Here is a 16,927-nt window from a genome sequence, read left to right on the forward strand (position 1 = left end):
GCAGAGAATGACATGTATGGCAGGTCAGAAGTGCACACTGTGACAATATGAATTTGTGTACATGTGAGGTAAATGTGTGTGAATCACTCCTCTCGTGTAAAGCACTTTTAACATCAAATTACATGTCGATAAGAAAGCAAAGTGAAAAGGAAGCAAGAGACACAATGTTTGTATTTCATATTGACTTTGGAGTGCTGTACAGTGTGTATGTCAGGGCTGATGTATCAGGCTTCTCTGAGGGGCTGCTGCTGTCGTCACTCTGTGAAAAGACACAAACACACATGACTGAACTGACCTCAGTGAAATATAAGCGTTAGCCAGCATTGTGCATTTATCAACATTTAAAAGTGTTTAGTTTCTGTTGTGCCACAATAACATCTTTTTCCCACATCTGAGAATGCACACTTTCACACCTGCAGTGTGTAATTTACTTTACGCCTGTTTAAATTCTGTATCTTAGCAGAACATGCACCACCAAGTGGCTGATAAGCATGTCTATGAGCCTTATACTTTATTTGGGAAGAGAATAGCAGCTCACCAGTGTCACACTCATAGACGACAATATCGTAAATTTCTTCACCACTCTGTAAACCAGTGTCGTTTGCTTTAGGTCTAAAAGGAAAAATAATAGAAAAGGCAGGTTTTGTTAACAGTGTGTTTCCATTACAGAGGAAAGCAGAAGCTTAGTACACACTTCCAAAGTAATATACTGTATTACTCTCCCTAAACGTCTAAATGATGTGACTAAGAAGTGTGAATCTCAGTCTGCTGTATTATGCAATGAGCATCTTGGACCTGACTGTTGTCACCATTACTCTGCTGATTCCTTCATGTCAACACCTACTGTACATGCTGCTGCAGCGTCCTCTATCGACCCAACATCCTCTGACTTGTGCTGTTTATTGAAGTTTTGTTTATTTGATTAAACAAGGATCTAGTGTGAATGATGTCTACTACAATCTCAGAAGTATGTATGCTGTGTCATTTATGTTTTCAGTGTACTGGGGATGTTAGTTTTTATGGCAGACATATTACTGCTGCTGCTGTGATTTTTTGAAAGGTCCCTCAAAGAACCTTGTAGCCCAACGTCAACGTGCCCTTGAGCAAAGAATGCGGAGGGAGACAGAAGGAGATAGAAAAAATGATACATACTGGTACTTACTCATCTGACTTTATTGTATTTAAAAAATAAGATGTCTTACCTCTTGCATGAACATTTCTCTAGAAAATAACAAAAAAAAAAAAATCAACCAGTGATTAATGATATCAACAAGCTTCAATAATACACACAAAGCTGCCGGATGTACGTACAACTGCAGCTATAGGTTTAAGAATGAAACTCCAAAAATCTGTGTTGAGGTTAATATTTTTTATTCTCTCCGATCCTGCTCTGAGTAAAGGGAAGTGCCAAGAGGCTCCCACAGTCTCAGCTGCTCCAATCATCAGTATCATCTTCTCTGCATTAAAGGTTCAGTGTGTAGGATTTGGGTGGACATGTTGGCAGAAATTGAATTTAATATAATATAATATAATATAATATAATAAGTGTGTTTTCTTTAGTGTATATTCACCAGTAAAAGAATCATTGTGTTTTCATCACTTTAGAGTGAGCAGTTTATATCTACATAGGGAGTTGGTCTTTGCTTATGGAGATCACCATGTTGCACCACCATGTTTCTACAGTAGCCCAGAACAGACAAACCGAACAGATTTGTACCATGAAACTGCTTCATTTAGTGTTTCTGGCAGATTAAACTACCTGTTCTTTTTGTTTCAGAGAGGAAGAGATCTTTGAGATAATTCGGCTTCTGATAAAAAAAACCTCCTGAACGTTTGGATCTTATGTTATCGGAAAATAAAGGTGACCACATATTAGCATGTGTTGGACTAGCTGCCAACAACAACTCACCAAACTGCGCCAGAAATAGATGGATTTTAACGTGAAACTGCTTTATTCTGTGTTTTCAGTAATTCTAATGGCCTAGTCTGTTTGTTTTTGAGAAGATGAGACCTCTGTGTGTAATTCATCTCCTGATAAAAAAAACTTCTTGAAGAATGAACACCAGAGGAATTCCGGCCAGCAGAAGTTTTTAGCTGGTTGCTATCTGCAATTCAGTGCTAGAAGCCAACATATTCCACTAAATCATACACACTTCACCTTTAGGAGAATTAGCCATGAACATGTACCTGTTTACAGTTTTAACAGAAGGGACTGAAGACAAGACAAGACAACAAGACTATGAACCTTGAGTGCTGCTGATAAACCTGGAAAACAGTTATGTTTATGACACCCCACCTTCTGCTCTCTGGGATTTACCAGTTTTAGAGAAAACACTATAGGCTTATCAGGAGGGTGGTGCTACAGTAAATGTTGGGCCAATATGAAGTTGCAATAACTGTTAAAAGAGAACAGTTTATGTGAACACTGATGTGAAAAGTAAAACTGATTCTGACGTTACTGGACAAACAAATCAACATATTTCTCACCAGTTCTTTTCCTTTTCCAGAGAATTGTAGAAACCACCAAGATGATGCCCACGGTTACGCCACCACCAGCCACAGCTGCTATAATCCTCCATAACCACGTTTTTGCTTTGCAACAATAGAAGGCACACACAAATTGAGCATAGCATTAGCTCAGGCAGGACACAATGTCAAGCTCAGCTCACATCCCAGCTACATCAACTGATCTCAACAGCCCAGTCAACTGATGGAAGGGAGTCAGCTGATAGATCACATGATTCCACTATTGGCGAATCTCATTCAGGGCGCCCTATTTAAACTGCTCTGGCCTGCTTCCTCTGCAAGCCGCTTTGCAACCTTCCTCCACCCCAGCTCCTCCTTTTCATGCTGTGTCTGACTTATCACTGTCATTTCTGTTTGACATTGATGCTGGCAGCGCTCTGATCCCAGAGAGTCTTTGCTGCTGGTCTCCCTGCTTAGGCTTTCCATGTAGGCACATGGAAGGGCAGGGAGGTGTGGGCGTGGAAGAGGCTTTCTGCGTAGGCCCGTGGAAAGTGGGGCCCCAGAACAGAGCCATACCACAAACTACTGCAAATGGAAATAAAGTTTTCTTTGAAAAGTGTTCCTGACTGTGTCTCTGACTGAAGTATCAGTCTCGCTCCTCGCAATGTTAACAAAAAAGCAGGGAGACATGTACTGCACTTAACTACAGTGGTTCAACCACCAGTACCAGTGCACACCAAATTGAAATGGAAAATATTTCTGTCTCTTAACATTTTGCATAAATGACATAACATCTTATATTTGACCCCAATTTCTAACTAAGTAACTTGGGTGTGAAATGTGCACAGCTCAAGCTAACTTGTTGCTAAATGTGTAAACAAAACTTACATACTACTGTATACATAGTATGTTTCTATAGTATATTTTTTCTGTAAATATCAGAATATTAAGTATTTCATGTGTAAAGAGCTATCTTAAGTTAGGCTTATTAACATTGAAACCTACTGTAGTAAGTGCACAGCCACAAACATTTTAAGAATAAGAATCTTTAGTCTACCTGTTGTTTGATCGCCAGATTCTGGATTCGGAGGAGTCATACTGGTGTCTGCTTCTTGAGGGCACAAAAACATATTAACATTAAAACTGAACATTGTCTTACTTTATACAAGAAATACAAATATCAAGCAGTGTTGACTTGCTGTCATGTACTGATGACATACTTGATTTTACTTGAACAATGTGGGCTAGCATCTACACAGTAGGAAGGCAAACTGCACATATGCATAAGCAGCTGCATATTCATCACATATTATCTGAGTAACCAGTCAGTGTCCATCACCTGGGTACATGCTTTGTACAAGCCCTCAAATGTTTTTTTATTATTTGCCATATAATACATAATATCTAAGTAGTCATATGTACATATGCTATAAAGTTTACCTGTTTTGATATCACCAGATGTTGGATTCATAGCAGTTGTGTGAGCAGAGGTCAGACGACCTGCAGCTGGGAGAGTTTTACCTGTAAAGGAAGACACAAAAACATTAACATTAAAAAGGATGAATATATATTTTCTGTATGCCTGTGTGCATTATTGAGAACCTATTAATCATTTAATTCTTAGAATATTAAATGTTTAAGTGATACGTAGTGATTTTGTGGATTGCTCTTTAGGTGCAGCATGTTGTACCTGTGGTCATGCTAAATGCTGGCACAGTCTGGATCAGGTGTGATTCTATTTCCGCAGTATCTACAATAAAGAAAAATAAATGCATTATACCAAACACATTATGTTTAACACCTAACTACAATAATATTTGGGTACCATGTGATATGAGTCTGTAATACAGTAAACTGTATAATACAAAGTGTAATCTACAGTATATCACAGTCACCCATAGGTGACATTTTAATAGGAACAGAAGTTATTAAATCAGTGTTCTTTCTTTGTTTTAGTTTGTAACCCTTAAAATTAAATTCACAACTGAAATATCACACACCACTTTTCTTGTGCTGATACTAGTATCGAGATATAATACAACTTAATATCAGTAGATAACAGAAACATACACTCACATCGTATGGTGATAGAGGATGTTTCACTGTGTGGAGATAGAGATATTTTCTCTCCAACCTTTACAGTGTAAAAACACGTCACTTGAACCTCGGCAGGTGAGCTCTGTTTTGTTATATTCAGCAGCTCAGTTCCTGTTAGTGTTGTCAGACAAGAGAGGACCTTGGCTATTCCTCCACTTAAAGTGTAGAAATAACACTGAGACACAGAAGCAGATGATGGAGTCTGACAGTTCAGTGTGACTGTTTCTGTCTCTGTGATCACCGCTGGATTCACTGTCAGTTTAGGTGGAAGAAGAGCTGAAATCAAAAGTATATGTTGGACTGAAAAAGTGAAATTGCATTTCTGATGATTCATTTGTAATGGCAGAGGATGCCCATTAAAAATCTTCAAACATATCCTCTGAGGACTCGACCTCCATGTTAACGGACACTTTGTTGTTTGTGCTAATACTGTAGAAATATATTAAAAGTCAATAGCAGCAGTGTTCACCCACTTTGTATGATGATGGAGGACGTGTCACTGTGTGGAGATCGATACGTTACGAGGTAATAACATTTCACTTTAACCTCAGCAGGTGAACTCTGGTGTGCCATCTTCAGCAACTGACTTCCTGTCAGTGTCTTCATACAAGAGAAGACTCTGACAGGTCCTCCACTTAAAGTGTAGAAATAACACTGAGACACAGAAACAGATGATGGAGTCTGACAGTTCAGTGTGACTGTTTCTGTCTCTGTGATCACTGCTGGATTCACTGTCAATGTGGGTGGAAGAAGAGCTGAAAATATAAGAATATATGTAAGATTAAACAACTGATAATTGAATTCACTTTAGAAAAAAATTCTGATGATAAATTTTTAATGGCAGATGATGACCACTGAATATCTTGTAACACTTCTCATTTAGGACTTGACCACCATGTTGAGAGACATTTTGTCTTTTGTATTGTATCAAGATATTAAAATATAAATTCCATAGCAGCAGTGTTCACTCACTATGTATGGTGATGGAGGACATGTCACTGTCAGGAGATGGAGACACATGAAGGTAAAAACACGTCACTTTAACCTCAGCAGGTGAACTTTGACGGGTCATTTTCAGCAGCTCACTTCCTGTCAGTGTCTTCAGACATGAAAAGACTTTGCCAGGTCCTCCTCTTACAGTGCGGAAATAACACTGAGACACAGAAACAGATGATGGAGTCTGACAGTTCAGTGTGACTGAGTCTGTCTCTGTGATCACCGTTGGATACACTGTCAGTTCAGGTGGCGGAAGAGCTGAAAGTTTAAAGGTAAACATATGTCATCTCAAATACTGAATAATGACATTAATAATAGTCATGTAGTCAAATTAACAACAGACAACATCGTGTACAGGGATAGCAGCACATCTGGACATGAAAGGTAACAGATCACAAACTGACCTTGTGCTTGAATCCCATGAAAGGAATCTGTCGGAAATACAGTGTGTTAGCAAGTTAAACTGATGTCATAAAATCTCATTAATAACTTTCACAAAGTGTACAAAAAATTAAACAAAATCCAGAGGTATAAGAGCCAAAATCAAGATCAAGATATTTTGTTTGTCCCAGTGGGGAAATTAGTATTAAACTCTGTGCTGCAGTTCCACAATAAGTTCACAAACAAACAGCACAGTGCAGCAACGCACACATAACATAAAATTATCAACCATTAAACAAGATAATCATTTAAAAAAAAAAAATGCATAATTTCTAACTGGGAGTAAATCACTGACTGCCTACTTTCTTTCCTCTGTGAGCTCTATGAAACACATGTCCAGGCAAGAAAAGTGGGAAAAGGAGGCCAAATGTGCCTGGTGGTGGTTCACAGGCCACTCAAGTATGATGTTACTTTTCCTTCCACAGTACTCTCCTTTCCTCAACCCCACAGAGGAATTACTTTCCTTGTTGAGGTGCCACATGATGAGATATCAGCCACATGATCAGATATTCCTCCTTGGACAGTTTGGTTGCATTAGTCCATTTTGGATGTGAGATTAAATGTTGTGCTGAGCTGCATGTCGGTCACGAGAATTGTCTGAACAGTTTGAAGTCTGTACAGAGAAATGTTGGTAATCAACTGCAGAAAACTTTAAGTGTGAACTTGCATAAGTTTGTGATAACCTACATTAATCATGTATAAATCTATAGAAGGTTTAACTTACACATGAGGATGACAAACAGCAGCCATCCATCCATGATGAAGCTGAGTACTAAGACTGTCCAGATAGAAGACACTTGTGCGTCTGACTACATGAACTTCAAGATGCTGTAGTTAGGTGTCATTTTGCTGAACATGCTCTCAGAAAAACCACAGCGTAGATCAGACGTAGATCACATTTGCAGACAGGCCACGGACACATACTTGATGTCCTTTTTTAAGTACCTAATATACGTGTTTTATTTAGATTTAATCTACCACACTAGAGGCTCACCGCCGAAGAGAGATGAGAAAAAGTAAAAGTGAAATCATTTATAGTTTTTTCTGTGGCTTTGTTGATATGCAGCTGCTTTTTGCGTTTTGGCTTTTTCCATATTAGTAGATACACAAAGGCCACAGTCTCTGTGTGTGTTCGTGCATGCTTGCGTGTGTGTTGTGTATACTTGTACATGCCACATAGTGAGGAGCAAAATACATGTTTTAGCAACAAAGTGAGGACATTTTTGGAAAGTGAGGACATTTTGGCTGATTCACACTTCTTCAGAGAGCTGTTTGAGGGTTAAGACTTGGTTTAAGGTTTCAGGTTACAATTAGATTTAGATTAGGGTTGGATAAGGGGTTTGGTTTGGGTATTTACTTGCGATGGTTAAGGTTAGGACAAGTGGCTAGGGAATGCGTTATGTCAATGAGGGTCCTCACAAAGATGACAGTACAAGAATGTGTGTGTGTGTAAAATTATATGCATTATATATGTCTTCACTAAAACATTTTGTTTTGTCTGGAACAGCTGAGATTTGAGATCATGCTCATGCTCTGCTTGAAGTAAAAATGTTTGTCCTGAACATTCAACTGTTTAACTTTATATCTCCAAATTATGCACACTGTATGATCGTCCCTCTACTTGGTAAAATGTCACATTGGCTGAATTAATATTTTTAAGTCACCTTAACAATGTTTGACATTTGACACAATTGTAATGTTTTTATTATTAAAGCGTTGTGACACATGATACATGTCATCTTCTGACATAACATCTGTTTCTATCAAGTCAACAAGGTGCAACTAAGCCACTGCACCATCCTTGTTTTTGATTCTTGGGATAATGGTGTAAATGGCATCATATAACCTGTACATAAGAAAGAAAAGAAAAGGATGCAAGAAACACAATGTCTGTATTTCATATTGACTTTGGAGTGCTGTACAGTGTGTATGTCAGGACTGATGTATCAGACGTCTCTGAGGGGCTGCTGTCGTCACTGTGAAAAGACACAAACACACATGACTGAATTTACCTCAGTGAAATATAAATGTTAGCCAGCATTGTGCTCAATATATAATTTCCTGTCATGCCACAATAACACATTTTTAAAGACTGATGATGCAAATTTTAACAAGTGTAATGTAATGTCATGTTATGCCTGTTCAAATTCTGGCCTGTTATGAGCATCTTAGCAGAACCTGCACCACCCAGTGGCTGATCAACATGTCTATGAGCCTTATACTTTATTCAGGAAGAGGAAAGCAGCTCACCAGTGTCACACTCATAGGTGACGATACTGTAGGTTTCATCATAGCCATCTGGCAAACCAGTGACATTTGTTTTTTGTCTGAAAGGAATGAAAAAAACAGAAAAAGCAGGTTTTGTAAAGAGTGTGAGGAAAGCAAAAGCTTAGTACACATTTCCAAATGAATATTCGGTATTACTCTACCCAAACATGTAAATGATGTGATTGAAAAGTGTGAACCTCTGTCTGCTGTAATATGTAATGAACCTCATGGACCTGACAGTTGTCACTATCACTCAGCCGATTCCTTCATGTCAACACCTACATGCTGCTGCAGCATCCTCCATCGACCCAACATCCTAGTTTTGTCAAGGATCTAGTGTGAATAACGTCTACTACAATCTCAGAAGTATGTATGCTATATCATTTGTGTTTTCAGAGTGCTGGGGATGTTATTTTTATGGCAGACATATCACTGCTGCTGTGATTTTTTGAAAGGTCCCTCAAAGAACCTTGTAGCCCAACATCAATGTGCTCTTGAGTAAAGTAATCTGCATCCAGTGGACCAGCTCAGAGGCAGTCAGAGGGAGATGGAAAAAATGATACATACTGGTACTTACTCAAGTTGACTTTATTGTATTTGAAAAATAAGACTTCTTACCTCTTGGATGAACATTTTTCTAGAAAATGGAACAAACAAAAAATCAACCAGTGATGAATGATATCAACAAGCTTTAATAATACACACAAAGCTGCTGGATGTAGCAGTCATTCTTTTACGTTTTGCTACCAGAAGTAATGTCAGCTGTCTTTAACTGACATGAATTTGAAACTACATGAAACATTACCTACAACTGCAGCTGGGTTTTACAGTGAAAACTCAAATAAACTTTGTTGAGGTTTATATTTTCTATTCTCTCCGATCCTGCTCTGAGTAAAGAGGAGTGCCAAGAGGCTCCCACAGTCTCAGCTGCTCCAATCATCAGTATCATCTTCTCTGCATTAACAGAAGAGGCCATTAAAGGGTAACTTTGGCATTTTTCAACCTGGACCCTATTTACCCGTGTAAATTGGTCAAAGAGACTGATGTGAACAACAATTTTTGAGACAGGTTCAGTACTGGGCAACTGTATGTCCATTAAAAGTGTTATTGCCTCATTAAGCGGAAGTCTCCTTCTGAAATATCACACGATGTTACGAGTGACCAGGAGAGTGTATAGTAATCAGAGTAGTTTAAAAACGTAACCATAAGAAAATGTAACTATCTAAAAGATATTCTAGGTCATGGAGGATGGCTGATCAGCATGTCTATGAACCTTATACTTCATTCAGGAAGAGGAAAGCAGCTCACCAGTGTTGCATTCATACAGGATGATGCTGTAGGTTTCATCATAACCATGCGGCAAACCAGCGACCTTTGCTTTTGGTCTAAATGCAAACATAGGAAACAGGTTTTGTAAAGAGTGTTTTCATTATAGAGGTAAGCAGAAGCTTAGTACACATTTACAAATGAATATACTGCATTAGTATTTACAGGATGACCCTGAAAAGTGTGAATCTCAGAAGTGGAACAAGCCTCTGTGACTTCTCAGTACCTACATGCTGCTGCAACTTCCTCCCTCCTCCTCTTCCTTCTTATGCTTTTTACTCAAGGTTTGTTAGTTTGTTGGCTTAATAAGGATCTAGTGGAATCTCTGAATTATGTTTGCTGTATAATTAATGCTTTTAATGTGACTGTGGTGTTAAGTTTTTTCCCAGCAGAATCATCACTTGAGTTGATTTTTTAAAGGTCCTTTAAAGAACCTTTTTGACAAATGTCCACATGAGCACGTAAAAACTGAGGAGGACCATGGTCGTCCTCGGCAGCTGCCAGACTAAATATCTGAAACTATTAATATAAATCTGAGCATTGATGGAAAAGATGATACATTCTTGTATGCACTCAAATTAGTTTAAGAAATTGAATTTCTTACCTGTTGAAAACACAATTATCTAGAAAATGCGAAAAATAAGGAAAATAAATAATCAGCTATCGATTATTAATATCAGGGAGCTTCAATGATCTGTAGTAAAACAAGTATACTGGGTGTAGCAGTCAGTCTTATACATTTTGCTTCCAGAAACTAATGCCAGCAGCCTTTAATTGTTAAAAAATGTGAAGCCACATGAAACAATCCCTGCAAATGCAGCTGGGTTTTACAATGAACACTCTGTAAACTTTGGTGAGGAAAAATATATTCGAATTCTTACCAGTCCTGCTTTTAGAAAAGAGAAGTGCCAATCCAAGCAAGATGACTCCCACACTCACACCTGCTCTAGTCATCAGTGTCAGCTTCCCTGCATTACAAGAAGAAGAGGTCGAATGTGGGCAAGAACTATGAAGCCTATCAGGAGGGTGGTGCTACAGGAGATGTTGTGACACAAGAACTGTGTTTTATTATTCTTTCAATTAATCATCAAATCAGTATTAGTATCAAAAACTAGTATCAATCAAAGACTTGTTTCACAACTGGCAATCTTAATGTTAGAATATCACCTGACGTGGATGCAAGGAACAAGCTAGCTTTAGTACCAGGCTGATTTACACATACAGCATTTATGAAATTTCCCGGCAAAGCATTTTAACATTTTCATACACTTATTAAAATTAAGTTTACCTGTTATTTCATCATCAGATGTTGGATTTACAGAAGTTGTGTCAGCAGAAGTCAAACTACCTGCAGCACCGGAAGTTATGCCAGTAACTGAAGACACAAAAACATTAAGAATAAAATGACAAATATCCCAACATTTTGCAAAAAGTCAGTGTGAATGATTGATAACTTGAGTAATTATTTCACCTGCTTCTGGTTTCACTGATGTAAGGAAAGTAGAAATAGAGGCACCAGTGTCACTTGGTGTACCAACAGTCTGACCTGCTGAGAGAAATAAAGTACAGTTTAAAATAATTCCCAATAAAAACATTCACATTTTATGAATAATGCTAAATATCTGTAATTATCTCACTTGATGTGGTTTTCACAAGAGTCACAGGAGTTGAAGCACCAGGATTGTTAACTGTAAGCCCTGATAAATAAAAATAAAAAACAATTAAATAAAACTCCTAAATATGAAAGTGATATGTGGTGATTTTGTGGATTGCTTTTCAGATATATATCATGTCCTACCTGTGGTCATGCTAAATGTTGGCATAGTTGGGATCATGTTTAATTCTCTCTCCACAATTTCTACAATAAAAGAAAATGGATTTGGACCTCTTATTTTCATATGTGTACAAATAAATCAATGTTCATGTATTTAACAGCCTGACTACCTCCTATTATTAAGTTCAACAATTATCTTAATAAAAGTTATTCTAATAAAACTAGAGCCTTGTTGCTGTTGTTAGCATGTGCACGTGTGTGGACTGGATGTATGAAATTATATATTTGAAATGAAATTTAAATAACAGAGCTACTGACTCATGTTTATGAGAAAGTACTTGGAGAATAAGATTCTGATGTCACACTTTTACAACTGAGTTTGACTGAGAGACTCAAAGGTGGAGTTGCACTACAATGTTAACTATGTCTGAATTTATCCAGTCGCAGTTCACTGGATGTATCCGTAATTGCTTATCCTGTTGGGGGTTGTGGGGGCGCTGGAGCCTATCCCAGCTGACATTGGGCGAGAGGCAGGGTACACCCTGGACAGGTCACCAGACTATCACAGGGACAAACAACCATTCACACTCACATTCACACCTACGGACAATTTAGAGTCTTTGATTAACCTGCATGTCTTTGGACTGTGGGAGGAAGCTATAGAGTACCCAGAGAAAACCCATGCTGACACGGGGAGAACATGCAAACTCCGAACAGAAGAGCTCCCCACCCCAGGATCAAACCAGAAACCCTCTTGCTGTTGTGACAATGCTAACCACTGCTCCACCATCCCACCCCATGGAACTATTAACACAAATTCCCAACAAATGCAAGCTGTAAAAGTAGCCTAATGGTTAAATTGTAGCATGTGTACGGACTTACCAGTCAGGTTGTATCTATCACTGCGAGGAGACAAAGAGTTGGGTTCACTTCCCAAACTGTAATCACAGCTGGCATCACTTTGTTGACCTAAACGTAGACGTCTCAGCAAATCATTAATTGTAACAGTAAACTGGCAGAACCTCTGATTGGTTGAGGTCTTTTTCCTCTCTATGTTTGTTGTTAGGACTGGACGTTTTGCTTCTCCAAGGTACAGGTTACATCTCGTGTCACGATTTGCAGATCCAGGCAGAGAGCAAGTAAAGAAAACACGATCACCGTAAAAATGCTGAAATGTGATCTCTGGTTTTTGGCCTACAAAACAATAAACAAATAATGAAAAGACAATACATTTGTGTTTCTCTGTAATCATGTACACTTTTAGATAGCCTGGCAAATGAAAAGACAAAGACCTTTTCAAACTAATCAGTACTGAAGTGCTATGTAACAATGTTCTGGACTGCAAGCTTAATGTATAAAATCTCCTACCTGTGCTCATACTGAATGTTGGCATTGTCGGGGGCATTCTTGACTCTCTTTCTGTAATATCTACAATAAGAGGAGATGGACAGACATTTACAGTCCAACTGTGATTCAACACCACACACATGTGTATAACAACTAACTAAAATAATAAATGTGTGTGACATCTGATGTGAGTTTGTAATAAGTAATATTCTGAAGCAACAGGAGATCACTGGACTGCTGCAGCCAAGCAGGACTGGCTTTGAATGGGGTACAGCACCCGAGATGTGGTCCAAAGCAACAAAGAAAGAAAGGAAAGACCTTGTGATCTCCAAAGTCGTTAAGATGGAAGAGGAGAGCTACAAAATCAAGGAAGTAGGCCAACAGCAGCAAGGACAATCTGGGACGCTGTGATCAACAGGGCTGTTACGTGGGCAAATATGTGGAGGATACCTTATGCAAGGCTGAGCTTCCTCATCAGGGTCACGTACGACATCCTTCCTAGTTCCTGGAACCAGCACCTCTGGTATGGCACAGAGGAGACCTGCAACTCTGCAACTTTGCAACCCGAGGTTGCAGCACATCCATGACCAGGTCCTGCACAAGCTCGTCAAAATACTGGAGGCATACAGGCTTGAAGCAAACAAGGCCTACCCGGAAACAGCACAGCGGCTGATCCAGTTTGCCAGGCAAGAGGGTGAGACTCAGGTCAGTGCGAAGGTGTGGTCTCTTCTGTCACTGGGGCGACTGGAGCATGAGAGCTGATCTCAACCACCAGTTGAAGTTTCCACAAGAGATCAACACTACCTCCCTATGGCCAGATATCATGTTCTGGTCCACACCTACTAGGATAGTCATCATGATGGAACTGACTGTCCCATTAGAAGAGGGAAGGGAGTCTGTCTTCAAGAAGGAAAAGTACACAGAGCAGGCAGCTCAGTGCTCACAAGCAGGGTAGAGGGCATTCACCTATCCAGTGGAGGCTGGCTGCAGAGGCTACATGGGAACATCCACCTAGCAGTTCTTGAAGTCTCTCGGGATCATAGGCTCTAAGCTGAGGAAGGCCTTTAAAGACCTGGCTAAGGAGGCAGAATAAGGAGGCTTCTGGCTCCAAAGACAGGACAAGGTGTGGAGAAAGATGGATCCTAGGGATGGAGGGAGACGTCTCTGCCACTGCTCCACCACCGAGAGATGATCCAGGATTAGAGGAGCGAAACATCAGTGAAGATGATGACCACAAAAAACAATATTCCTATCACCTCCAACCACAGGGGAAAAAAAGAGGTTGTTAAATCTCTTTGTTTTGGTTTGTTTCCCATAACACCTGAAATATTACACCATGCCACTATTCTTACATGGAAATACATTAATATCAGTAAATTAAAAAAGCAATCACTCACTGTGTATGGTGATGGAGGACGTGTCACTGTGTGGAGATGGAGAATTTAAGTCTCCAAGCTTTACAGTGTAAAAGCATTTCACTTTAACCTCAGCAGGTGAACTCTGATGTGCCATATTCAGCAGCTCACTTCCTGTCAGTGTCTTCATACAAGAGAGGATTGTGGAAGAGTCTCGCCCCACAGTGTAGAAATAACACTGAGACACAGAGACAGATGATGGAGTCTGACAGTTCAGTGTGACTGTTTCTGTCTCTGTGATCACCGCTGGATTCACCGTCAGTGTGGGTAGTTGAGATGCTGAAAATTAGGTATATGTCAGGTTAAATAATTGAAAATAGATTTTTTTTAACATTTTTGATGATGCCCATTGAACATTTTCTAACACTTCCTCAGAAGAGTTTGCTCACTTTGTATGATGATGGAGGATGTGTCACTGTGTAGAGATGGATACGTTGTGAGGTAATAACACTTCACTTTAACCTCAGCAGGTGAACTCTGACGTGCCATCAAAAGAAGCTCAGTCGCCGACAGTGTCTGCAGACAAGAGAAGCTTTTGGGAGGTCCTCCTCCTTCAGTGTAGAAATAACACTGAGACCCAGAAAGAGATGATGGAGTCTGACAGTTCAATATGACCGAGCTTGCGTCTGTGATCACTCTTGAAGTTACTGTCAGTTTAGGTGGGAGAGCTGAAAATTTGAGTATATCCTGCATTAAACAGAATTTACTTTTAAAAACATTTTTGATTATGAATTCATAATGGAATAACTGGATCCCCATGCTGAGAGACATGGGAGTATCAAGATATTAAAATACAACTCCATAGCAGCAGGATTCACTCACTATGTATGGTGATGGAGGACATGTCACTGTCAGGAGATGGAGACACATGAAGGTAAAAACACGTCACTTTAACCTCAGCAGGTGAACTCTGTTTTGTTATCTTCAGCAGCTCACTTCCTGTCAGTGTCTTCAGACATGAGAAGCCTTTGGCAGGTCCTCCTCTGTCAGTGCGGAAATAACACTGAGACACAGAAACAGACGATGGAGGCTGACAGCTTAATATGACTGAGTCTGTCTCTGTGATCACCGCTGGATACACTGTCAGTTTAGGTGGAAGAAGAGCTGAAAATTTAAAGGTAAACATATATATAGTGTACATCAAATATTAATAACAGATTATGATAAAAATCCCATGAAGTAATAACCACAGAAGCATATTACTGACACGCCAGGAAAAAAAAGAAAAAAAAAAACCACTGATCAGTATTAGGTAATAATGCGAAAGCACCTTTTTATTACCCAAATGTTTTTCACATTTTTACAAGTTAAAAACAATATACTCTATGTCTTCTTGTATTTTTATACAGTCTATGGCAGCAACACTCACAACAGCAAAGTCACTCTATAAACTCAATAATGTCTCACTGGAAATAAATCTAAAATGTCAATAAAATAAATCATATTCCTGACATCAAAATACTGAGTAAAGTAAGAACACAGACATCAGTATTTATCAGTCCTTCCTCCTCCCTCTGCTGCTGCTGCAATTCACTGTCTGCAGGCAATGATGGTTAATTAGCCTAAATAGGCCCACATGGCAAACTGAGCTACACAGTTAAACTACATCCAGATAGTTTTTGTTTCAGCATGTTTTTAACATCTCTATAGCCGAACCAGCGTGTTGTGCTGGTGTAAGCATAGCGGCGATGAATGAGAGACTGCAGACAGAGCAGATTGAAATATCGCCTCTACAAGCTGAACACATGTATTGATAAAGTATTGGCTTCTCACTGGCAGAGGTATTATTGCACTTACTCACAGTAACAAGCACACCTGTCATCAACTAAAGTAATCTAACAGTTATCTTCACTTTGTCTACACCATGGCCTCTCTACTGTTGTCTGACCTCACTTTGTCATGTGTGTGTGTGTGTGTGTGTGTGTGTGTGTGTGTGTGTGTGTGGAGGAGGTCAGCCCCAGCATGCAGAGAGAGAGGCTGCAGTGTGATGATAAATGAAACCAAAACTTTAAAAACCACCATGAAGGAACTGATAATGTCAGGGCTTATTAATAATATGGTCTTTATTAATTTTGCCGCAGCCTGCTTAATACCGGGTTTCAGTACCCACCTCTAACTGGGCCACTCAGAGGCTGCTTCTGGGTTGGATGTGCCATTGAATAGGTTTGTTATAACATGACCACTTATCACTTGTCAGAACAAGAAAAGTTTCTCTCTTTTTTTTTTTTTTTTTACAAGAAAAATTTTCTGTTTTAATGTGAAAATATCTTGTAAAAATGTTTTTAAAAAACAACTTCTTTTCCTGTATTACCTGGTACTTTTTTTCTCTTGTGTGGCAGCAATACACTTCCATAGATAACAACACAGCTGGACATGACATTGATAAGAGACTGACCTTGTGCTTGAATCTCAGCAAAAAAATCTGTTGGAAATACGTTAAACAAGGTAAAGAGACATAATAATGATTCATAAAGAAATTCAACACCCTGTAGAAAGATTAAAACTCTTAGGACTCAAGTTCCCAATGGGGAAAATTAGTTGCTCAAGTTCCACAATAAATTCACAAATAACACAGAGAACCAACACAGGTAATAAGAACACACATGACATAAAATCACCAACCACAGAAGTGTGGGTAACATGCCTACATAACTTACATTATCAGTGATTAAATCTATAGGAGGTTTAACTTACACATGAGGATGACAAACAGCAGGCGTACGGCCATGATGAAGCTGACTACTTAGACTGTCCAGATAGAAGACACTTGTGTGTCTGACTACATGAACTTTACGTA

The 16,927-nt window shown here is 39.2% G+C and overlaps 2 long non-coding RNA genes across 2 annotated transcripts; both read right to left on the reverse strand.

Moving 5' to 3' along the window:
* Positions 1 to 7: 7 nt before the first annotated feature.
* LOC125892670 (uncharacterized) lies at positions 8 to 2,531 on the reverse strand. Its single transcript, XR_007449775.1, has 4 exons — positions 2,488 to 2,531; positions 1,203 to 1,221; positions 539 to 612; positions 8 to 259 (listed from the first exon to the last, which is right to left on the reverse strand). It is a non-coding gene; the product is annotated as an uncharacterized LOC125892670 (long non-coding RNA).
* A 5,343-nt stretch (positions 2,532 to 7,874) lies between these two features.
* Positions 7,875 to 10,218, reverse strand: LOC125892662 (uncharacterized). The gene is made up of 5 exons (XR_007449769.1): positions 10,199 to 10,218; positions 9,577 to 9,653; positions 8,887 to 8,905; positions 8,251 to 8,327; positions 7,875 to 7,976 (listed from the first exon to the last, which is right to left on the reverse strand). It is a non-coding gene; the product is annotated as an uncharacterized LOC125892662 (long non-coding RNA).
* Between the last annotated feature and the right edge of the window lie 6,709 nt (positions 10,219 to 16,927).

The sequence above is a fragment of the Epinephelus fuscoguttatus genome, linkage group LG1 (genome assembly GCF_011397635.1).
Source record: "Epinephelus fuscoguttatus linkage group LG1, E.fuscoguttatus.final_Chr_v1".
Lineage (NCBI taxonomy): Eukaryota > Metazoa > Chordata > Actinopteri > Perciformes > Serranidae > Epinephelus > Epinephelus fuscoguttatus.